At 40.9% G+C, this 25,551-nt stretch overlaps 1 long non-coding RNA gene across 3 annotated transcripts in view; it reads left to right on the forward strand.

Moving 5' to 3' along the window:
- Nucleotides 1–25,551, forward strand: part of LOC141132456 (uncharacterized) — a 431,887-nt gene that overhangs the window by 72,863 nt on the left and 333,473 nt on the right. For all 3 annotated transcript variants that reach the window (XR_012242906.1, XR_012242907.1, XR_012242908.1), the window contains exon 2: nt 15,463–15,589. This is a non-coding gene — a long non-coding RNA (uncharacterized lncRNA). The remainder of the gene's footprint in view (nt 1–15,462; nt 15,590–25,551) is intronic.

The following is a 25,551-nucleotide window of genomic DNA, read 5'->3' on the forward strand; positions in this document are numbered from 1 at the left end:
GTCTTTTAGGACAGCACCGTGTACCCACCCTGTTTGGTTTCCTGACTCGGGAACCATCAAAAAATAATTTATGGTGTATGATGTGTTCTTGTCAGGGCCGTCTTTACTATTGACTGGACCCTGGGCAAATATTTTCTTGCGCCCAGTACCCCCCCCCCCCCTCCCCTCCCCTCCATGCAATTTCACTCTCCACATGCTCTACAGAGACCTACAATAAATAGCAGCTAGACTCAAAATCAGTTTACTGAATCAGATTAGGCAGCGATTGCGATTGGTTGCCAGAGGTTACAGTGTATCATTACCGATCACTGACTGGCTGCTAGAAGTTACAGCACACATTATAGCTCACTGTTTGTTTATTTTCTAGAGGCTACAGCACATGACTTCTGCTTGTTGATTGGTTGCTAGAGATTACTGTACATCAATACAGCTCACTGATTGGTTACTGCATATCCTTAGTGCTCAATGACTGTTCATTACTGTTCACATGCACCAAAATTCAGGGTGCTGTGGCACCATGTTATTTTGAAAAAGGGTTCCACCTCCAATTTGCTTACTTTTACAGAACAGGCTGATAGGCTTAATGACCACGATCGTAGGCAGGACTTTCAAGCATGCCGCCTCTATTTACATATCAATGTTGTGGTCCGTGGCAATTTACATATTAATGCCGCCACTATTTACATATCAATGCAGGCCATTTACATGTAAACACAGGGTCTGCAGGTGAATTATCTGTACATGGCAAAAGGGCAGAGCTGGGCAGCAGCAACAGAACTTTACACTGAGATATCGGGACACAGCACGGGACTAAAACTTTAAGAGATAAGGGAATTTAAACTGGGATAGTTGGCAAGTATGAGGCAGCTGCTTTGGGCCCCACAACAAAGATGGGGCCCAGGGCAGCTGCCCCTTTTGCCCTGCCTTGAAAATGGTCAAAGTTCACGTGTCTCCCCAGCTGGCCAGAGTTGCTCTTGAAGAACTGAGGTGCCGGCAGGGAAGCATGCTTTTAATTCTGGGCTGGGCGGTGTTTCCGGAGAAGGGAGGAGCCGAGGTCTCTCATAAGTGGCTGTCCTGAAAGACTCCTGGAAAAGACGTTACCAGTAAGTAACTACAGTTTGTTTTTGTTTTGGTTAGAGGGGAGAGGGATTAAAATACTTGTCTTTTTTTTTTTTTTTTATTGCTGTATGGGTCCCTGTTGGAGAGATTCACCCTCTCTATTTGTCCTGTTTACCATTATCATTGAAAGTGAAAGTAAAAAAGAAATCCTACATTTTAGGTTGTCCCTTAGAAATGTTATAGAGGGGAAATATTCCAATGGGAACACTAGTTCTGATGATCTGGGGGTCCCCAAGAGATTCCCTTAATTTGCAGGGATTTTCTGTTTTGGCGATGGGAAGGGAAATCTCCCTAATGGGACAAAGAGGGCAAAAATAAACCTTACGGGGGTTACAACTCTTTCTCTATCCAAAATGAAAGTAAAAGTTTTGCTTATACAGTAGTTCTACTTTAAAGCACAATTGAAGCCTCGTGATTTAGTACTGTAATTCAAGCTTCATATGCAGAAGTAAATCTGCTGTTCTTTACTTTATTAAACTGTGCATTGCTGGCCGCACATAGGGCAGTTGGACTGCAGCTCTTACACAAGCAGCCTGGCTTTCTGACGGTCTAAGGGCCCCCCTTCTCTAATCGACACTAATCAACAGCACTCTCGCTTCCTGAGCAGCGCTGTTAATTGAAGCTGGGCCAAAGTTTTTTGTAAGAGAGCCACAGCCAGTACTTCAGGACATGGTAACACATGCAGTTTAACAGTCAGACTTCTTTCGTGTAATAAATCATGAGGGGTTAAGGAGGTAAAAAAAGTGAAAATTGTGTTGCATACTTTATTTGCTATATGTTAAAATGGGCTTGTTTGCAGGTCTTCTGCTATTCTTTCCCTATCCCTTAAACTGCATAAAGTAGATCATGTTGCATAAACGCCTAAGTTCAGTGATCTAGAACACGGGTCTCCAAACGTTTCCTTACAAGGGCCAAATTGTACTGTATATTTTACAAATATTCATGGGCCAAAAAGAATCTGGTCTATAAATGAATGGAAAAAAAAAAAAAACGAGTTGAATGGAGTTTTGCTTGGAGGTTTTTTGTATCGGCATGATATGAGAAAAAAACTTCAGAAAAAAAAAATCCAAATAAACTTAAACCCATCACAGTTCTCCTCCCTCCATCCCCTTTACATCTGGACTGCCATCTGAGTTCTTATCAGAGTTCACCCTTATATCAGCGTCCTCCTTTACATGAACATTCCCATCAGAGTCCTTTTTACATCGGAGTCCCCTCCTTACATTAGGGTCCCCATCAGAGTCCCTCCTTAAATTTAAAATCCTGCTTAGAGTCCACCCTTGGATCAGAGTGCCCTCTCACATGAAAGTTCACATCAGAATCCCCCCCTTGCATGAGAATCCCCATCAGAGTCCTCTCTTACTTTACAGTCCCTCCCCCCCCTTTTCTCCAAATCTGAACCCCCTCTTACTTCGGTGTCCCTTAGCATCAGATCCACCCTCTTATGTCAAGGTCTCTCTCTATCAGATCTGCCCTCTTACTTCAGGATCCTTTTTTACTTTAGGGTCTTGTCCTATCAGAGTCCCCTTTTACTTCAAGATCCCTCGTTAACTCGCACACTTACAGCAGAGCCCAGGAGCATGGCTGTAGCAGCAAGCAGGAGAGGAGCAGGTCTGGATGAAGAAAGTGCCATCTTTCTGTGAATGCTGGGGCAGGCATATGATTGGTTGTTAGGATGTTAGCAGTTCTAGCCACCAGTGAATGGTACAAGGACAGTGTTTACATGGGCAGACTGCTATCCTGCCTGTGTAATGAATGATTGTCAAGGGCCAGCAGACACCGAGACCGTGGTATCTGCTGATCGGCTCCCGCTTGTATAATCACAGCGGAAGTGTGGTGCGCATGCACGCCTCCTACCCGGAATAGCCAGATCGTGTGTGTGTATATATAAGTGATTCGGCACACAGCTACCGCCCTGTAGCAGTAAAACTGCTATGGCCCGTGGACAGCAATCGGTTAGACTGAGAAAATGTACCATTTTAAGAAAAAATTAAGGTACTTTTAAAATTGATGGCAGCAACATGTCTCAAAAAAAAGCTGTGACAGGGCCATGTTTACTACGGTGTAGCATCTCCTCTTCTACACTCTGTAAATGTTTGGGAATTGTGGAGACCAATTGCTGGTGTTTTAGGAGAGGAATGTTGTCCAAATCTTGCCTGATATAGGTTTCTATCTGCACAGCAGTCCTGTGTCATCTTTATTGTATGTTTTATTTCAAGATGCTTCAAATATTTTCAACTGGTGGAAGGTCAACACTGCAGGCAGGCCAGTTAAGAACCCGGGCCCGATGCAGTATGTGGTTTAGCATTGTCTTTTTCAGGGAAGGTCATAATTCAGCAGGACATCTGGATGGGAGCATACGCTGTTTTAAAACCTGGTGTTATATGTGTGTGTGTGTGTGTATGTATATGTATATGTATATGTGTATATATATATATATATATATATATATATATATATATATATATATATATATATATATATATATATAATAATTTATTTATTTCAGTATTGATGGTGCCTTTCCAGATGTGCAAGCTGCCCATTACATACGCACTAAGGCACCCCATCAGAGATGTGAGCTTTTGAACGGAGTGCTGATTGCCAAAAAGAATATCACATTTTCAATTAGTCTGACCATAGAACAGTTTTCCACTTTGCCACAGACCAATTTAAATGAGCTTTGGCCAAGAGAAGATGGCAGCATTTTCAGATATGGCTTCTTTGCATAATAGAGCTTTACCTTGCATTTTTGGGGTGGCACAACAAAGTGAATTTTGGAAGTATTTCTGTGCCTATGCAGTAATATCCATTACAGAATCGTGCCTGTTTTTAATGTTTTAATGCAGTGCCATTTGAGGGCCCAAAGATCACAGGTATTCGATATTATATTTCAGCCTTGTCTCTTCAGCATAGCTATTTCTCCAGATTCTCTGAATCTTTTGATGATATTGTGTACTATATATGATGATATATTTGAAGATTTTGCAACTTTACCTTGCAGGACAATAGGAGTTACATTTCAATTTTTTTTTATTTTTTTTTTTTATCTGTTTTTATTTTTGTTTTAAACTTTTTTTTTTTTTTTACTTAGCTTTAATGCTATTACAAGGGGTTTAACAAGCCCCCATGCTGAGTTGCCAACCATCCTTAAAATTTGCCTGCAGTTTGTAAAAAAAAAAAAAAAAAAAACCATCCTCTCATCCGAAAATGTCTGATTATAAAAATCTAGTGTGTACTAAATCATTTTTAGGGTTTTAGTTTTAAAGAATACACTTTTCTGCTTTTTCTGTGTCTCATCTGATAAATATAATTTCAAATTAAGAAATGGTAAACTTTAAACTTGCAAACGATTGTTCTCTGTGGACTATTTCACATTCCTGTTCTCAAACAAGTGTTTATACTGATATAGCATAATTAGCTGTAGCTGATGTAGTTAAGTTGTTGTTGTTTTATCAAATCTGAAAGCTTGTCTTATTACTCAACGCACATCTATTAGCCCTATGTGATGATTACCATGTGGAAACATGAGACTGTCCCTTGATTAAAAAGCTTCTTCTTCTTCCTTTTTTTTTTTTTTGTTAGCGAAATAGGACAAAGAAATGGCAGCAACGTAGCCCATGTTCATTTTAAGGGAGTGTAATCGGCAACCATAAGAAAATATGAGCCCAGATTTTGGTAACCTAATCCAGGTAGAAGTATTCCTCTGCCCCATCTTCTATCTTTTGATCACACAGCCAATGCTTTCTCCATAGAGACCTAAAATTGTTGGTAAGGATTAGCTTCAGGTTTGGGTCCAACCTTAAGTCTGACCTGAGTTCAAGCTGTTTTCCATTCACTGAGTAGGTGAATGAAATGGCCAGACATGGTTAGTTCACTATCCAAACCTTTTGACTTCTGCTATTTTGGTGACATTCATTTTGTGATGGTGCCACTAAATGACAACTTACCACAGCTTTTTACTTGGAATGCCCCCACTTCCTGTCATTGGTTTCTAGGGTGTTGGTGGCTGCCTGCACCATAACAACCTATGAGGCTGTGCAGCCCCAGCCACTTGCATCATAGCAAACAATGGCACTGTGCGAGCTGCAAGTGTCATTGGTCGCTTGGATGTCAGCATCATAGCAAGCAAAGATTCCACTGCTAGCTGGCTTGTTTCAAGCTCATTGTAAACAAGCTGGTGAGTATCCCTGATAATGTAGTTGACTAAATATTGTCATGACCATATTCGGTCAATGACGTCAGCCAGCAACCCAGCCACCTTTGTTTAAATTCAACTGCTAACCGGAGAAATATCACTTGTGATGACAGTATCATCAGGAGCAGATCATCTGTGCAGGTTCTTGTGTTTTGTGCTGGCAGGTCATTATTCATCATGATTGACCATGGATCTACATCACTGGATGACGTGATTGACTGTGAATCTACATTTTAGGACATTATGGGATTATTTTATTTTTTTCTTTCTTTTTTTAAATTTAGGAAATTGGAAGGGGTCTAGGTTTTGTATTTCATTTTTTTTTTTTTTTTCGTGAATGAGTAACCAGGGGTACTGTGCACCCTTTACTTAGTATCTGGGGGGGGGAGGGAGTGATCCTTATTCCAAGTTTTCTATAAGTCCCCTCAGACTCCCTACATTCACTTAGCCAGGGATGTGTGGATGAGGCCCTTGTCCCTATCATTATGGATACATGGTGCCTTGCCAGGGAATATCTCTCTAGCAAGCTGCCCTTCCCATGTTTGGGGCATGTGGCATGTTTTGGTTCTGAATAAAAAGGGGTTTTTATGCTCTCTTTCCTCAAGCCAGGCTGCATGTCTGGATAAAGGTCTGTTATGGATTTTGAGACGAGGATTTTACGTGATATTTATTTATTTTTTGCGTGGGGTTTCCCCTTAAAATATATACCAGAACCTTCTAAAGTAAATCGGTCTGGTATGGGTTTTGAGGGGGGGGGGGGGCAAACGTCTTTTTGTGGAGTTCCTCCTTAATGGGTTACCCCAATATTTCATATTCTTGATATGTGTCAGCTGTACTATGCACTTAAGTTAAAAAAAGGAGAGAAAAAAATAACCTGTTCTGTCTTTTTTTTTTTTTTTTGTGTGTGAAATACCTGGTGATTCCAACATATGAAACTGACCTTGCTTTGAGGAAAGGAGCCCTACTGGAAGGGCCTTGCTGTTGCTGATTCTGTCCCACTGAGCTATGGAAAGCATTGTTTGACATCCTATAACTTAGAGGTCTAACTGTTTGACAAGAGGCTTGATATATGATAGTGGAAAATATCACCAGCTGCATTTTGCATCACCTTGGTTGAGGCTGGAGTTACACTATTGTCTGTCACAGTTTATGGAGTTGTACATATTTTTTTAATTTGTATTATTTTAGCACATGTCACATTTTGAACTATTTCTACACAATTGCAGTTTATTACCATTATTAGAAAGGCTATTTTTGCCTATGATCAGTTGTTGATGAATGCTTTCTTGTTCAAGGTTAAAATTCACAGCAGACCCTCAAGGACGAGGGTCTGGCATGATTGTTGAGTGGAATATTCCACCGGCCACTTTGTTGACAAATAAAATGTGGCAGCTGGGACGTGTAATATAGCGTCAAATGGTTCTTTTCTCTTTCTAAATGTCACTTTTGCTGTAGTACTTTTGTAGTTTTAATGCTGCCCTTTAAACCTAATTAAAATACCTGCTCCCCTATGAACAGTATTTTTTTTTTTTTTTTTTGTCATGGTACATGTCCCTGATGCTAGTACCATTCATCTCTTACCAGACCCATTTAATCAGCAGATACTATTCTACCAGGCATGAGAAATAAGTAAATGCTCCATAAAACACTGAAATTATCACAAAACTGCTCCCTGCAGAGCAACACAGACTCCCACTCACAACAGGACTTCAGCTTCTCTGTTCCGCCCGCTCTGCTCCTGATGCGGTGTGGCACTGGTGGGAATGAGTGAGCCATGACATCACCCCTGGAGTAGGCATGCCTTACAGCCTCTGCCAGACCCTCCCCCCTGCCCCTGGCACCGAGCGAGTACAGTATCTGATCTAATAGACTCGGGCATCTCTGGGAACAGTGCATGCGCAGTTCCGAGCCGAACACAGACCTTTTCTTTATCGTACATCATAGGACACAGAGCCTCAAGTAATTACTTGGTGGTTATGGGCCTACCTTCAGTTGTTGACACTGGTATAACCAATACAGGAAGTTGACTCCCCTATATAACCCCTCCTCCTTCCAGGAGGCCTCAGTTTTTTCGCCAGTGTCTAAGGTGTTGGTCACGAGTGAAGATGTGCTCTGAGGAGCTCCAGGGAGGGATTCATGCTGGATTTAAAAAACCTCCACAACCGGATCCATCCTCGCCACTGAGGCCATAGGATGGTACCTGGGCCTCGCATTGAAGAACGAGGTTTTGCCTGTAAGCTTCTCTTTGAGAGCTGGACCCTAGGAACCAGGACTCTGTTTGGTTTTTCATATTACCTAAAGTTGTTCCTGAGGGGTGCTATACAGGTCCAAAGGAGCGGAACCCCTATTAAAAAGGGCCCCAGTCTTTGAAGGTTTAACTACGCTGCCCGCCGTGATGGGGGAAGGTTGGATCTGCCTGTTAAATTAGCAGTATCCTGCAGTGAGGATAAGGTAAGGGGAGAAGCCTAGGAACTGTAAAAAGTCCACCTATGCCTTTTTCTCCAAAAAAAAAAAAAAAAAATTAAATATATATAACATAGAATATAGAACATACAAAACCGTATTTTTTTGTATAAAGTGAAGTCTTCCTTTAAAACTAGGAGCCTAACAAACACTGCTGATAAAAATTCCCCTCTCTTTCTGGAGAGGTGCGGTAACAGCTGACACTTATGTGTAATTAGGTTCTCACCTGAGGCTTAACACAAACGCTCTCGGTTCATATGCTGAAGACAGAAGTCTGTCACACTAAGACACAGGAGCGCTGGGCGTGTAAAGGTGTGTAAACAGGCATTTCCAGCACAGGAAATATTATGGTACTCAGCATCAAAGGCTGATCCTTATGGTGACATTGTTTTCTTTTGCTAAAAGTATTGTTCAGCAAATACCATAATTTGTTAAAGTGCCTCTGCTGTTGTGCTTAGCACATTTGATTTCCAGTGTACCACAAAGGTACCAAGGATTCCACCCCTAGGCGCTGGGAACTCCAGTCATGCCTCCACACAGTCATCCTCTCTGGAGATACCTGACATGGCAAGCCAGGGTGAGTCATTGGAAGCAATTGGTGGTGCAACTGCTTCTCATACTTCAGCCCCTGTGTATGTGACTGAAGATGCATTCTCCTCTGTCCTGTTGGGCTTAGAAGGAAGCTTAGCGGCTTTAATCGCATTCTCCATCCAAGAGGATAGGAAGAATGCTAGATCCCCCTCCCCCACCTCAAACCCCTTTTCCAAGGGAACAGTGGGCACAAGGTGAGGTGTTATCCTCAGGTGATCACGGGGAAAAACCAGCCAAATTTTCCAAACAGTTGATGAACCTTATGCAACCTCACAATCTGACAGATTGATGGTACAAACTCTTACAGAGATGGTTCATTCCACTTTTTATACTACTCCTAACAGAGTAAGCTGAAAGTCTAGGTCCCTTCTTTGTTGTGTTGTTGTTATGTTTTTTTTAAAAAAAAAAAAAAAAAAAAAAAATTTACAGCGCTTATTTATGCTGAATGGGATCATCTGGATAAGCATTTTTTTCCCTCCAAAGAGTTTCTCAGTTCTCCATCATGGAGGAAAAATTCACAAAGGTTGGAAAGTACCAGCAGTAGACGCTGCAATTTCTAGCATCAATAAAGACGCATAATTGCTTAAGCATCCAACAGATAAGGAGTTGGAATTTTTTTGTTAAAATCCTCCTACCAATGGCGCTATGTTTCGCCATAGATGCCATAAAAGACCCTATCCACCAGGCGTCTCGCCTTGCGCTTGTGCTAAAACACATGCTTAGGACCCTGTGGTTAAAAGGGTTGGTCAGCCGAAGCATCTTGCAAAAAAGGGTGTCTGACTAGTTTTCCTTTTCATTGGGGAAGGTTTGGTGAAATACATCCAAATGATTTCTAGCAGTAAAGCTCTTTTGTCCAGTAGAAGGTATAATTGTCCTTTTATTTAAAGTGAAGCCACAACAGCTCACAGGTTAAGTACTCTGACGGCCAGTGCAGCCATGGGAGACTTCCTGACAAACATGGGTTCAGATCCACATGTCGGTGTTCACTAGTGAAGGAGCCACTCCTCACAGGTTAACTACTCTGACGGTCAGCGTAGCCATGGGAGGCTTCCTGAAAGACGTGGGACCTCGTCACGTTGGCTCCTTGTGACCTTGAACAAGTCACTTAAACAGATTCCTTCCCCTGCGCAGGGGAAGCTGCCTCTAGGCAGCGGTGACGGTCTCCACCGTCAGACTCTAGGGCATGATTTCCAAGAAATACTGTTCAGATCTGTGAGACTTCAAGGTAGTCCCTGCACTACTTTGGTACCACTTTGATGCGACTTGAGTTCCATACACCTCTAGAATACACAGGCATGGTTTCCTGTCGCATCAAAACCGCACCCCAGCGTATTCGCGGCGGCAAAGGATCACAGTAAAATCGTGCTTTCACACTGGGGAGACATGAGAGGCGCTTTACAGGTGCTATTTTCAGTGCTAAAACGCTTGTGAAAAGGGTCTTATAGTAAAAAGTATTTAAAAAGGAAAAAATATTAGAGTCCATCTGGTCCTTGAGTTCATGCGGAGTTCACCCTGATGTTGCATTAGTCACTGGATCCCATAAATTAGTCTTTGTATTCTTTAATAGTTCCATTGGTAAAAATAGAGCTGTCTAGCAGTTCCTGCTGCTATCTTTTCTTGTCTTTGGACAGGGTGTTTCAGAGGTATCCCAACCCTACCAAAAGTTCTGAAGGGTGTGTTGTATGTATGCTGTGAGTGTTTTACTATGCCCATTGGGAACACCCTAAATGCCCACTATCCTGGGTAAGTCTGTTTCCATAGGACAATACTCTGAAAAACCACATACTCTTAGAAGATCTATTGTGTCTTGTTAGCCTTCTGGACCTTGTAATATAGTCATGTTTGGTATCTGAGTGGTGTTATCTTCTACATTAATGTAACCAATTTTTAGGACGATAACTTCATTACAATAACAATTATGGAGAATGTGTGAAAGCTAAAATGGTATTAAAGTAGTTCTAAAAGCTGAAGCTTTTTTATCTTCATGCATTCTATGTATAAAGGTAAAAATACTTCAGTGTGCAGCCTGCTCCTCAGCCCCCCTTATACTCACCTGAGCCTGATCCCATTTCAGCGATGTGCACGAGAGCAGAAGCTCTCCTCGGTCTTTGCCTCCTCGTTGGCAGAGACACAGCAGCGGGAGCCTTTGTAACAGAAAACAAATGCCGCTACCACATTAAGGCTGGGTTCACACTTATACGAATTGGATTGGTTTCCCTGCATCCAATTCGCATGAGAATGGCTCTCAATGAAGACCCAGGGCAGATGCGGTCTGCACTGGAAAAGGGTCCTGTGTGTCTTTTGGCTCCGTTTTCAGGTCCAAATTCAGGCAACAATTCTGACTTGATTCGCACCTGAAATGGAGAACAGGGAAGCACCAGACCCCCTGCTGCGAACCACGGTCGCAGCTAGTGTGAACCCAGCCTTGTGGATTGGTAAACTGTAAAATATTTTTTTTTTTTTTTTTGGAGTTTAATTCTTTTTAACTCCAGTTTAGTTTAGCTGTTGGTCGGTATAGGTTACTCTCCCAGTCTTATAAATGTGTTTTCCTGTATTCATCCAGGCCATATAGGACTTTATCAATTGTAACAGAAGTTCTTTAAAGATCCTGTGCTAGTGGGAGTTGTAATGCCCCTTCGTTCCTTCTAACTGGACTGTCCTTTTTTTATTTTTTTTATCAAATATGCCACTTGCTTTGACTGCTTAGCACAGACAGAAGATTTTAATATGACTGTCTTGTTACTGACATCTGAGTTTTGGGGCACATATGGTAACATTGTGTTTTTAGTCCCACTTCCCAATTCTTTCCAAACAGGGTGTTTGCTCCACCGATCTGGACTCCTAAACCCAACCAGAGATGCTTGCTTGCAACAATCCGGCCATGTAGTGGATAACTGGAGCACAAAATAATGTACTTTGAGCAGAAGTGCTTCCTATCTCATGTAAAGGATTTTCCCACGTGCTGAATAATCTGAGACCTGTATCTTAGCTATTTCTATTTTATTGAGAAAAGCACAGACCTATTAATGCCTTCAGCTCTTGTAGTTGGACAAAATGCATATTTCAAAAAATATACAACAAGCTAGTTTTGGGAAATGTTTGTCATTTAATTTGGTATTTTTACATACACCACCGTATTTGTAGGACAGCATTTTGCACATGAAGGCGACTATAAGGAGGGGGATTTTGGCTTCAAAGTTTAATCATTCTTTTATGTTTACTGCTATCTATGCTTTAATGGTAATGTGATAGAAAGCTCAAGCATAAGTCGTGACATCTACAGTAAGAAAATGCAATTTTACAAACTTTTCTGAAGGTCATTATTTCTATACTTTTTATCGTCCTATTTTTGCAATGCTTTTTCTGAATGAAGCACTTTATTGCTTTAGTGTGTGAACAATGGGATACTTTGTAAATACCAATAGATCAGTGCAAATATAAGCAAGAACAGCAGAACATTAACCTTCTCTGTGTCCAGTGAAGCATCTTTTCAATGTCATTAGACCCACACACTACTCTGAATCAATAAATTGCTTCCTTTAATAACAAAATGGACAAACTAATAATGTTGTCTAAGGAAGCAAGGGCATTGCTTTCTGATGACTTCAATTACTTTAATCACCTTTTGTTTGAAACCCTTTCAAAGCTATATGACTTTAGTTAGAGTACTCTATGTTCTACCACTGTATGTTTTACCACAGACATCCCCTTGAAATGTATATTTGAAGGAGAATGAGTGCATCCCAGTAAAGTATTAGTCATAGCTGAAAATCCATGTAAAGAAGCTTTCAATGTCCACAGAAAAATGGGTATATTTTGTAGATTTCATTGCCTAGCCATGGAAGTGGAAGGCCTTCTCCCTTTTGGTGTGGTCTCCAAATCATTGAAAAGAGAAAATGCAAAACCCAAACTGCCTGTGAGATATTCTGAGGCAGGGTATCTTACTTCCTTTTTTTTTTTTTTTCTTTTTTTGGTCATTTTGTAAAATATGTCACATGGCAATTGCGATTTTTTTGTGTTTGATCCTTTTTCACAGTTTTTTTTTATTGGCGGTTTACGATCTAAAAAAACTGTAAGTGCAAAGATACAAACCAAAATCAAAATGAGGATGGACATTGGCATGTGTTGTGTTTGAGAATTTAGTACTTCACTTGGGTTTCATTCACAAAGCTTTAATGCAAGGATAAGGAGATTTATTTAGCCATTCAACTTAAAATTTTAAATTAATTGAACTGTTAGTTTTTTCCCTTATCCCACTGTTTATTTATTGAACTGAATGTATTGTGTACAGAGAAATTTACTTCTCATGGAAATTTTAAACAAAATACCAAGGTTGATTTACTAAAGGAGTAATTTTAACACTCAAAGTGAATTTCCACTTATCTTGGTGAATGAGATGGGGGGAAAAAAGTAAAAATGTACTCTGCAAAGAAAATCCAATCATGTGCTAGGAGTATTAAACAGGATTTGTGCCTGCATGTGATTGAATGATTGAAGTCAGGTCAACATCCCCTCATTCACCAAGTTAAACAAATTTTCTTTTTGCAAAGGGAAATTTCACTTCTCTTGTTAAAGGAGATGAAATCATCCAATCACGTGCAAGTAAAATTGGATTTTTTTTTTCCTGGTTTGGGTAATCTTTGCAAAGTAGATTTTCAGATCCCCCCCCCCCTATTATTCATAACGGTAAGTGAAACTTTATTTTGAAAGTGAACATGCTCTACTCCTTTAGTAAATTGTAGACACTGATTTCTTACACAAATATACATTCTACCTTCCTATTTTTGGCATTTCTTACCCCAAAAGAACAGCAGCAGAAGAGCAGCAGTTTAAAAATCCCTTAGGCCCCCTTCACATGGGCTTTTCGATCAGGTCTGCCTGTCAGTTTTTCAGGTGGACCTGATTGGACACTCCATTCATCTCTATAGGGCAGTAGATGTCAGCGGTGACATGTCCGCTGACATCCACCGCTATCCGATCCTGTCCATCAATTCCAGACAGATGGAAACCCTATTTTCCTTCCGTCCGGCGGATCGGATCAAATTAATCTGATCTCCTTAGAGGAGAGCGGGACTCTGACCGGTCCATCTCTGCACACAAGCCCGCGTGAAAGGACCCTAAATTAACATGTTTTCTTCCAATCCATTTTTGTGACTATAGATTAACCATAAACGTTGCCAATTTTTAAAAACAACGTATTTTCCAGGCATGTTGTCGAGCTGCTGAATTCAGGCAGGAATATGTGGTAGATTGTGAAGATGTTTCAAAAGTGCTAATTGGTCAGCAACATTAAAATGTATTCTAAAATAAGTGATTTCCACAGCTAAAACACTGTGGGGGAGATTTACTAAAACTAGTGCATATAGAATCTGGTGTAACTGTGCATAATAACCAATCAGCTTCTAGGTTTAAGTCCCCTTTCACACTGAAGGTGCTTTTCAGGTGTTTAAGAGCTAATAATAGCGCCTGTAAAGCACCTGAAAAGAGCCTTTCAAGTCTCCCCAGTGTGAAAACCCAAGTGCTTTCACACTGGGGCGGTGTACTTGCAGGACTCCAAAATAAAGTCCTGCAAGCAGCGTCTTTGGGGCGATGCAGGAGCGGTGTTGCAGGTGCTACATCAGCTGTGCTTTGCAGGTGCTTTTAACCCCTTCTTTGGGGTTAAAAGCACCCCTCTCCCACCTGCACAGTGCCGCTAAAAGTAGCGGTGCTTTACTACTAACGCGGCCCAGTGTGAAAGGGCTCTTATTGTCATAGCTTAATTGATCAAGCTGAGGTCTATGCACAGCTACACCAGATTCTGTTTACACCAGTTTTAGTAAATCCCCCTCACTGTGACAACTTTTTACTGACCATTAACATTTGTTTGATGCATTAAAGCATTTGTGTAGCACTTAACATGCATTGCACAAAGACAGCCCATTAAAATCAATGGGCTGCCTACACACCAAACACCCCCCCAAAAATTGAACGTGCCATAAAATTTTTAATGCAATGCACTACAGTGCTCCTATTCCTTGCACTGCAGAGACTGTATGTGCCTATATCACTAAGGCCCCTTTCACCCAACAGACCAACTGGGTCCACCTGCTAGTTTTTCAGGTGGACCAGATCGGACCCTCCTTCTTTTTTTAATTATTATTTTTATCCCTTTTTTTGTTACTGTTTGTATTTTTAGTACCCTTTATATGTCATTGTCATTGTCATGTTTTTAAATTCATTGGCTCTCTGTATGGTAACTGCATCTGCAACCACTGGGCGCATTGGATCCTCTAGTAGCTATGGTTAATTGTTTTGGACATTCGGGCGCCCCTGGTGGACGAGGAGGCTTTTTTCTCCTCAAGACCCATCCCCATATTCCATCATTGGGGAAGGCAGCGCCTCTTCTCTGTATCCCTTAGCCGCTGTCTGTGACGTGGCTGGGATGCTTGCGCATACGCACTGACGTGGGCCACCCGCACCGGCAGTGTCGTCAGTGGGCCGTTTCCAGCCCGTTCACTTCCGGTGGTGACCGTGTGTACTTAAGTCAGTTAACGTTGGCTTGTTTGCTGACAGGTGTACTGCGACGCCGGCGAATACTGTTAAACTCGGTGTGTTCACCGGTTTTTCATTTAGACAGACTGACGCTGTAAGGTAGAGTACTTTGTATTTTATATCTTTTACCTGGCATTTATAGAATCTTGCCTTACTAATGCTTACCATCTACTTACTTTGTGGACACCGCTACCTCCTTTACTATGATTGCAGCCATGCTCATCCTCATGCTTACTTTTTATCCATTACCTGGCTCTGTCTATTCCACCCTCTCACTGTCCATACTATATGTGTATATGTATGTATGTATATATATATGTGTGTGTGTGTGTGTGTGTATATGTATGTATGTATGTATGTATGTGTATGTATATATATATATATATATATATATATATATATATATATATATATATATATATATATATATATATATATATATATGGATTAGCACTTTAGTGGTGGACTACACATTATCTTTATTATGTACTAGCTATCTGATATATATGGTTGTATCTATTTACATCTTACTAATTCGCCTATAATATATTCCTCTACAGATCATATTTGATCTGATTATTTGCCATCACACAGTCCGATGTCCCAACAGACCAGCTCGGTGTATCTGACTTCACCGTCTTATTGCCACAGGGCTATCCATCTTTTGTCCCTTCTGCCACGAATTTGGTAAGCACTCAATTACATTTTTGTAATTGGACTATATATTATGTGATTAAATACTGTTTATATTGTTTTTGTATTGGATACTAATGGTACTTTTTGCAATTTATATAATGTTATCGATCCATGCTGAGCCGCCTTGAAGAAGCCGTTTGTGAAATGCGTCAGCTTCTCTGCATATTTAAAGCATCTTTTTCATATCGTGTGCACGAAGTATCTTCTTTGGTCAAACCTTATTTAACCTATGATATGATATTTTTGCACTGTAATTTTTTAACTGTACTTCTTTGTAATAAATTTTCAATCATTTTTAGATAACTTGGTCGTGCTTGCCTCAGCCTGACAGTGTAAACTTATTCATTAAAATCCTATTATTCTTTGAGGAAGATATTCTCTCTCATATCTTTCTTTTCAGACCCTCCATTCTCTATGGAGCGACGGATGTAAACGGACATTTGTCCATCTACACCCACCTATATCCAATCTGGTCCACTAAAAACAGACGGATGGGGATTCACTCATCCATAAGTGGAGCAGACATGGACCAGCCATCCACCTGCTCAGTGGAGATCAGCGGACAGATCCACCGCTGAGCAAGCAGACACTGACTCTTTGGCCATTAATACAAGGCACTGCAAAAGCAGAGTTCCACCCGTTTTTTAGTTTATTAAAAGTCAGCAGCTACAAAAAGCATAGCAGCTGACTTTTAATAAACAGACATTTACCTGCCCCACGGTCCAGCGATGTGGCCGCCCAGAGGCTAGCTCCTCTCCCCCTCCTCTCCTCGGCGCCGTCATGGTAACTGTGGGAACCCGGCCGTGACAGCTTACGGCTTCATGGCCGGGTGCACACTGTGCTTGCGTGAGTCAGGTTGCTCTCTCCTATTGGCCAGCCGACCTTCTAGGATCTGAGTTGTGTCCCAGAAGATTGCTGGAAGGGAGGGGCCGCCTAGGGCCAGAGGAAGAGTCACCTAGGTGGCTGAAGATGGGAAGCAGGAAGTGGGACAGGAAGTCCCATGAAAAAAAGGGTACACACACCCCCCAAAAAAATTACATGCCAAATGTGACATGTCAGGGGGCGAGGAGTACTTAAAGTGGAAGTTCCACTTTTGGGTGGAACTCCGCTTTAAGTATATCAGCTCTGTGTTTGAGTAAATCACTATTGTTCCACTTTAAAGATCAAATGTAATTGTCTACATTTTTATTGAAATTGTTATTTTACTCTGGGCATTTTTCTAATGTCTGTTTTAAGTGGTTGCTGTGCCGTGTGAAAGTTTAATTACGCATTGTGCTCAAAGTGTAGTGATATAGAAATGCTTCATTAGAAGAGGTCCTTGAGACAAAGAGTAGTGTGACAATGATAAATGCTTCAGTCATACAAATGTAGATCACATTACTTAAAGAGCATTCCCTTTCTTAGGTTGGCTATGGCGACAAGAATGTGTTGCCGCTGAGAAAATAATAAAGGTTATTTATTATAAGTATGCAAGGAACCCCCACAGTATAATATTGCACCAATGGCTATCAATACATGGGATGGTGTTCCTGCTGGAATAGGCTGTTCAGTTTAATTGTGAATAATAGTTTGGGTGGCGCACATAAGACAGGAATCAGAGCCATTTCCTACATTAGCCTTTTTAAAGAATGGATATTCCTGAAGCATATGGATTAGATTCATGTATTTTCTCTCAAACAAACTTTGTTTAGACTGTGAAAAAAAATCCTAACATTCGGATTATGAATTCCTATCTTCTTCTTTTTTTTTTTTTTTTTTTTTTTTTTTTTTTAATGGTCATCAAAACAAATTAAGGTGAATCTATCTAACAGGGACACGGGCAACAGTGAAAAATACTTTACTTCATCCAAAATTAAACAAATTTGCTATTTATACACTTTAATACCCATTAAACTGGTGTCACAACACATTTTATGTGTTTTTTTTTTTTTCCCCCGATACAATTATTAAAGTGTAGAGAACGGCGGCGCTCATCTGAGTGCAGTATATTAAAATGATTAATGATTAACGGTGAATTTATTAAGATAAAGAACTAAAATAAGAATTAACTCATAGGGTAAGGGTTAAAATGGCTAGTCACAAGGGGAGGCTCGCTGTGTAGTCCTGATCCAGATAGCCGGCGGTGTGGGGTGCTGCTGTCTCACTAGCTGCAGAGGTTTCCAAGGCTCCGAGTCAAGCTGGCAGTCGTCTCCCCATCGGCTGTGACGTCGCTGGATGTGGGGCACAGGGCCAGCAGGCGCGTGTTCAGAGCATGCGTGCTCCTTCTTCAGGCTGTGATAGCATCATGATGGAATGAGGCAGTATTTATATGGTGACATGGAGAAGGGAGGAACTACATTACCCAGTGTCCTTTTGTGAACGGCTACGGTGGTCAGGGGGTAACATTCTTAGTGCAGTGAGAAAGGCACAGGGGGATGTGTGGTGTAGATGGATACTGGGAATAAAAAATGGATTTAAGAATTAATATTCTATTTCAAAAGAGTAAGACCCCTTTCACACTGAGTCGTTTTACAGGCGCTACAGCTCTAAAAATAGTGCCTGCATAGCGCCTGTAAAAAGCCGCTTCTGTCTCTCCAGTGCGAAAGCCCAAGGGCTTTCACACTGGAGCGGTGCGCTTGCAGGACATTAAAAAAACTCCTGCAAACAGCATCTTTGGAGCGGCGTATACACCGCTCCTAAACCGCTCCTGCCCATTGAAATCAGTTGGGCAGCGTGGCTATACCGCCAGCATAGCACTGCTGTAGTAGCGCCCCACTAGCTGCCGAATAGCGCTGCGAAATTGACGGTAAAGCGCCGCTAAAAATAGTGGCGCTTTACCTCCAACGCACCCACCGCCCCAGTGTGAAAGGGGCCTAGAGTAAGCAAGGTGATATATATATATATATATATATATATATATATATATATATATATATATATATATATATATATATACTGTTGTCTGTATTACAGTTTGGCAAATTCACCCTCTTTGTCCCAGAGACCATTGTCAAAAAGTGATGGGAATTCCAAATTTTAGAGCCGTCATCAGAGCAAGATGGTAAGAGGAAAGTTGTTCCAGTGACAACTGTTTAAGTGAGAGAGTACCAATTTCTTTTCCCGTCTGAGACAGGAACTGAGGGAAAATCTACCCAGTGGGGGGGACAGACAGCCAAAAATAAACTGGTACCGGTTTAGGCTCCATACACCCTAACGTTTTTTTTTTTAAAGCTTCTAGAAGCTAATAGTGCTATCCTATCTGCCCATGCACACTAATGTATGCTAGAAGCTTTTTTCAAGCTTCAGGCTGGGTTCACACGTATGTGAATTGGATGCGGATTTCCCCACATCCAATTCACATGACAGGTGAGTGTGACCGGCTCCCAATGGAACAAGCTCACACAGGTCTGAGGCAGTCACAGTTTGCATACACAAAAGGTCCTGTGCGTCTTTGGGTAAGATTCAGGTAAAAATTCAGACCAGATTCGCACCTGAACTGGTGAACAGGGACACACCGGACCACAGGCACGAACCTGTGGCCGCATATGTGTGAACCTAGCCTCCAGTTTTTAGGAGCAGAAACATTTTTTATGTAGAGTTTTTGGGAGCGTTTTCCCAGCAGAAAAAAAATAAATACGCTAAATGCTTCTAAGCACTTCTAAACACAACTAAAACGCTTCTAACAACTTTAATCAAGCATTTTTTTTTCTTCATGTACTGTAAAAACTAATATGTTTCTAATGTAATGGGACAGGAAGGGAAGGTCAATCAAACTGGACAAATAGGGTGAAGCTCCATAATGGGGGCACAGACAATAATAAAAAAAACTGTCCTAATACCTCTACACTCTATCCAAAACAAAACAAAAAAAATGTTCCTTTAGTTATATGTATATACTGTAGTTATAGTTCAACCCCAATGATTTCCACATTTTAGGTTTCTATGCATTGCTGTTGAGAGAACTGATCCAAGAAGGCAGAGACAACTCAAACTTGGCTATTATATTTTTACATTCCTTAAATACCACATGCCTGGACCACTACTTAATTAGCACATGCATTTAAGTATTTATTTCATTTTATGAATTGACTTCTGAGTGTTTTATGGTAAAATACCACAAAACGCATAGCAAATTGACAATTTCAGGATTGCATGCGATATTTAGGTAAAATTTACAGAGTATGAACAGCGATCTGTCATCTCCCCTACAAAGTCTCATCCCCCCTTCAGTTAGAACACACACTAGGGAACACATTAACCCCTTGCCCGCCCCCTAGTATTAATCCCTTCCCTGCCAGTGACATTTTTACAGTAATCAATGCATTTTTATTACACTTATCGCTGTATAAATGCCAGTGGTCCCAAAAATGTGTCAAAATTGTCCGACGTGTCCGCTGTAATGTCACAGTCATGATAAAAATCGCAGATCGCCGACATTACTAGTAAAAAAAAAATAAAGATGCCATAAAACTATCCCCTATTTTGTAGACCCTATAACTTTTGCGCAAACCAATCAATATACGCTTATTGCAATTTTTTTTTTTTACCAAAAATATGTAGAAGAATACATATCGGCATAAACTGAGAAAAAAAATATTTTTGGGGGTATTTATTATAGCAAAAAGTGAAAAAAAAAAAAAAAAAAAAAAAAAAAAAATATATATATATATATATATATATATATATATATATATATATATATATATATATATATATATATATATATATATTATTATTATTATTATTATTATTATTATTATTATTATTATTATTATTATTATTATTATTATTTTTTCAAAATTGTTGCTCTTTTTTTTATTCATAGCCCAAAAAATAAAAACCCCAGAGGTGATCAAATACCACCAAAAGAAAGCTCTATTTATGGGAAAAAAAGGATGTCAATTTTGTTTGGGTGCAACGTCACATGACCGCGCAAATGTCAGTTAAATTGACGCAGTGCCGAATCGTAAAAAGTGCTCTGGTCAGGAAGGGGGTAAAATCTTCAGGGGCTGAAGCGGTTAAAAATAAGCGCGTATTGTCCATTCTGTAATTTTTAAGTCTTTTTATAGTTTGGGTGTGTCCTCATTATATCCTATCTTTCAGCTCCATTCCCAACCCTTAGCGGGTTCAACGAGCGGTGTGAGAGTGCCACTTACCCCTACACAGCAGGGAGTGGTTCACAGCATTTTTTAATTATCAACTGTTGGGTCTAACAAACCAATGTATTCAGCCACTGCAGGTCCTGATACTACAATGTTACACATACTGTATCTCTTCAGTTTAACTTTGCGATCTGCTTTAGTGCATGGGGCCCGCTCTCTCTTATCCAACTGTATATGTGACATTGAAACATGGATGTCTCAATTTCCTAAACTGTGACCAGACTGAAGTCAGTGCTTAGTGGCACCCTCCAGTCCCCCCATCAACTTTGTAAAACCAGTCCTATAATGCTATATGTTGATAGTACTGTACTTGAGTTTCAGGCTAAATTGAAAATCCTGGGCGTTACCCCATGTTCACACTGAATTTGAATTTGAAATTGTGCAATTTCACTTGAAGCCAAACGATTCAAAACCGCAGGTCAGTGTGACTTGGCTAAGATCTGTATGACTTAATGCAAAGATGTTTATGCAAGTTGCACCTGAAATGGAAAAAAATAGTGCAGGAACCTTTTTTCAAATTGGTGCAGTACCTGCAAAGTCAGGGTTTGATTTGAACCTTCCATTGCCGACAATGGGATGTGACTTGTCATGCGATTTGAAACTGTCAAATCGCTTGACAAGTTGCACCAGTGTGAATGGGAGTTAATTCATTTGTGTTCGCCAGACTTGACCACTATATTGCTTTACTTTCTGGGATACCTAAATCAAAACTAAAAAACTTATAGTTTGTTCAAAATTTAGCTGCTAGAATCTTGACTAGCTCTAGAGCAATCATTTGGTTCTTGCACTGGCTACCTGTCATGTTTTGCATTGACTTCAAAAAACCTGCTTACCTATAAGGCTCTGCATGGCTTGACATCCCACTATCTGTTTAAATGTTTGCTACCTACTGCCAAATAACCATTTAAAATTACAGTAAATGTTGTACTCCCTTGTAGGTGACCAGAGCCTACCTCCAACACAAGCTACAGATCTTGATGCCATATATCTTTGATCCCCTCTGCTTCGCCTTCTGAATGAAGGCGCACCCCCCATTTTTACAAGTGGGGGATGTTTATTTTAATGGGTCCCTTGGTAGTTTACCTCCTCAGTTTTCGTTGCTCCAGGCTTTCCCCACCCTTGAGTCAGGTACCTCCTCCAGCTTACCCTCCTCGCCCTTCTTGCTGTGCCTCATTGTACATCTTTGCATGTTGGTTTGGGTTTCCTCACTCTGCGACTTCTGAACCTACTCTGGTAGGATCGCATTCTTGGGAATTGTAACCCACTCAAGCTCTCACTCTTTCTGCAGAGGTGTCCTTTTTCTCTCCTTGGATGCTTGCAACTTTTGCAGTGTTTTACTTTTCTCAGCCCTATCTCTCACCTAAGAGACCTGGAACCTCTTGACCTGCACGGTTGACAGGATAAGTCCACATTTCTCCTTTCCATATTCAGAGATTCTTGAAGTTTTGCTAAACAGAGGGTCCTATCATCTGAAAACCTTTGCTAGATACCAATTGCGAACATCTAGTACTAATAATCAAATTTACTACTAAGCTAATCAAGTGTCCTCACTAAACAAATGTACTCCCTGTGTACTACTGACCATTTTTTGTGTGTAGCAGACTTTACTGTTCACCCCTTTTGGGGTTTATAGTATTGATGGAGAACTTTCATTTAGCATGCCCCCTACTTCTACTGCCATCTCCCAGTCTGATTGGGAGTCTGGAATTAGGGCAAGGCACCAAGCTGGTCTCTTTGGGCCAAGAAGTCCCAGATGCTATTCATTGATGAGGTGATTGTCTTTTACCTGGGAAGACCTAATGGACATATAATCTTGTTTGCCCATTGAGTCATGTTCCCAAAAACCGATGGCTCCTAAGTCATCGGGAGATTCTTCTGACCTGACCTCCACTGGATATCCTCCGGATGCTACAAGTCCTTCATCTCCAGACAGGTTAGGCAACTCCTGCTGCAATAGATTGAGTCACCTTTTCCCTATGCTCAACAGCATTGAATGTTTTACTCGTGATCTAGATCTAGATCTTTCTAGAGTCAAGGTATTGTCTTCTGGGTTTTCCCATCTGAGGATCCCTACTTCAAAGATAAGGGTTCTTCATGTGAATGCCCCTTCTTTTTTTTTTTTTTTTTTTTTTCCTTGCAAGGAAGTATTGATTGCCAGAAGGCCTTGTACTCCCTGGGGCATTCTGTTACCCTGTTGCAGATTTCCCCTAAGAGGCAAGTCTGGAGGCCTTCGTGCATGATCTTCAAATGATTGATCTCTTTTCTGTGGCTGACCCGTCTAAGTTTCCTTAGATCCCTTCCTCTCTTCTTAGCAGGTAAATATTCTTGGTACTATGATTCATATACATTAGTCCTTGGTGGAGGATTCTGCTCTTTGCAGGGTACGGTTGGATGATTTCTTATTAATTTTGTTGCCCTTCACTCAACTCTAATTCATTGACATGCTTCCTGCTGATTAATGACCAAAACTGTACTGCATACACGTGCTGAGGCTGAAACAGTGTTTTGCATAGGGGAAGATGTATCAATTTAAACCTCAAACATATACTGTATCCTTTTTAATTTATGAATGTATTGCATGCTATTGCTTAGTCTGTGGTCACCCAGGACTCCCATATCTGATTTCCCTGCATAACACCTCCCAGTGATTATTTTGCATGCATGGTTTTAGTACCCAAATGCAGAACTTTGCATATTTCATTATTGAACCTCATCTGCCAAGTAGCTGCCCATACCTCTATTTTATCAAGGCCTTTCAGTAATGTTGTTTTATCCTATGTCAAAATGATTTCTTTGCATAATTTGGTGTTGTCAACCACAAATATTTAAAACTGATTTTCCAATTTCATTTTCAATGTTATAAACAAGTTAAACAACACTAGCCCCAATACAGATCCTGGGGCACACATTTTGCAACCCTAGGCCACTCAGATCCTGGTTCATTTACTATTACTTTCTCTACCCTTACCTGAAGCAGCTTTCTATCCATGTGCATACGATTAACTCCACTTCAGTAGATCTTAGTTTGTAAATTAAAGTAATATTAAATACACACTGTTTAATTTACATTGTCCCTGGAGTAAGCTGTCATTTACCAGATACCAGAGTGTATACGGCCATATGTGTGACTCTATAGTCATATGGACTGCTTAGAGGGAGGAAATGCTCAGCATAAAAACTCACTGAAACCTGAGCATGTGCAGAGCTATAACATTGCTCTGCAAAATCCCTAGTTGCATTGGTTTATTTGACAAAAGGAGATAGAACAGCAGGATCAACCAGGTTTTTTGCAGAATATAAAAATGAATCTCATAGTGATTGAGCGAGTATGAACATCATGTACAGTAATACAGCATTTGATCTCTAAGTGCTTCTGGGGTACAGTGTCAAATGCCTTTTCAAAATCCATACTGTATATTACATCTACTGCCCTAACTCTAGCTAAGTTACTGCTCATTTGCTCATAGAAAGTCAGCCAATATCTTTTTCTCTGACAAATGCATCAATCGAGTCTCTTAGTATTTCATCAAACACAATTGTTTTTGCAAAAAACAGTATTTCCTCAAACATACTATTGATGTTAGGCTGACTGGTCTGTACGTTCCTGGAATAAATCTAGATCTTTTCTTAAATACCTGTATCACATTTGCTTGTACTATAACCTTTGCATTTGCTCATCAGAAGGCTTCTACAACAACTAATACATGTCTGTGTAGGCCTAGATCAGAACTTCACATCAATGTCCTCACCTCAAAAACACCACACTGAGGACCTTACTTATACAGCCAGCCCAATGGTATTGCACACAGTCCCCCTCCCCCCCTTCTAACAGCAGCCAAGCAGTATACAGCAACAAAAACTGCACTGTAAGCCAGGGAATATCTTCTCATCAAGTGGTATCTCCACTTCAACTTTCACTTCACTTTCACTCCTCCTTAGCTTTCCACTGATTGGTCCTTTTAGCAGAGTGTCTCAGAAGCCTTGAAAAGTCATGTTTGGGGTTTACACATCTCCCAGGCTCCTCTCATACACTTTTAGTGATCTCTGATCCTCAGTCCAGTTAGGCTCGGTTCACACTGGGACGACTTGGGATCCGACTTGTCGCCCCTCAAGTCGCCCCAAGTCGCCCCAGAAAGAGATTCACATGACAGTGAATGGGAGCGTCTTAATAGACACTACTGAAGTTGCTCCGACTTCAGAGCGTACTCCCTGTACTACTTGGATCCGACTTGGTAGGCAACCTGTACCATAGAAATCAATGGAAGTCGCCTCCAAGTCGGATCTCTCTCTAAAGTCAAGCAACTTTGCAGGCAAAAAATTTTGTTTGCCCAGGCAAACCCCTCCCTCCCAGAGAGCTGATTGTCCTGTGATTGGCCACAGCCGAAGTCGCCTGTCCTGGAGGCGACTTGAAGTCGCGTTGTAATTTGCTGAAGTCGCGTTGAAGCCGCGTTGAAGTCGCCGTACAAAGTCGCGCTGAAATCGTGTTGCCCCTGTGTGAACCGAGCCTTAGGGCTTTACTCCCCTGTGGCAATTTAGGCTCACCTGGAACATGCAGTCACTGCTCAGAGCCTGGGGAACAGACCGTTCAGGGGATATTTCCTAAAGTTGGAGCACTCAGAATCTGGTGCAGTTGTGCATTGTAGCCAATTAGCTTCTAACTTCACTTTTGTCCAATTACGCTTTGACAATACAACCAGGAAGCTGATTCATTTCTATGCAGAGGTGCTGTCAGGAGTCAGCAGCTGGGATGATCGGATATATGTAATTACACAAGAAAAGTGGGGCAAACAATGTATAATGATAATTTATTGA

This window comes from Aquarana catesbeiana, linkage group LG03 (assembly GCF_042186555.1).
Source record: "Aquarana catesbeiana isolate 2022-GZ linkage group LG03, ASM4218655v1, whole genome shotgun sequence".
Lineage (NCBI taxonomy): Eukaryota > Metazoa > Chordata > Amphibia > Anura > Ranidae > Aquarana > Aquarana catesbeiana.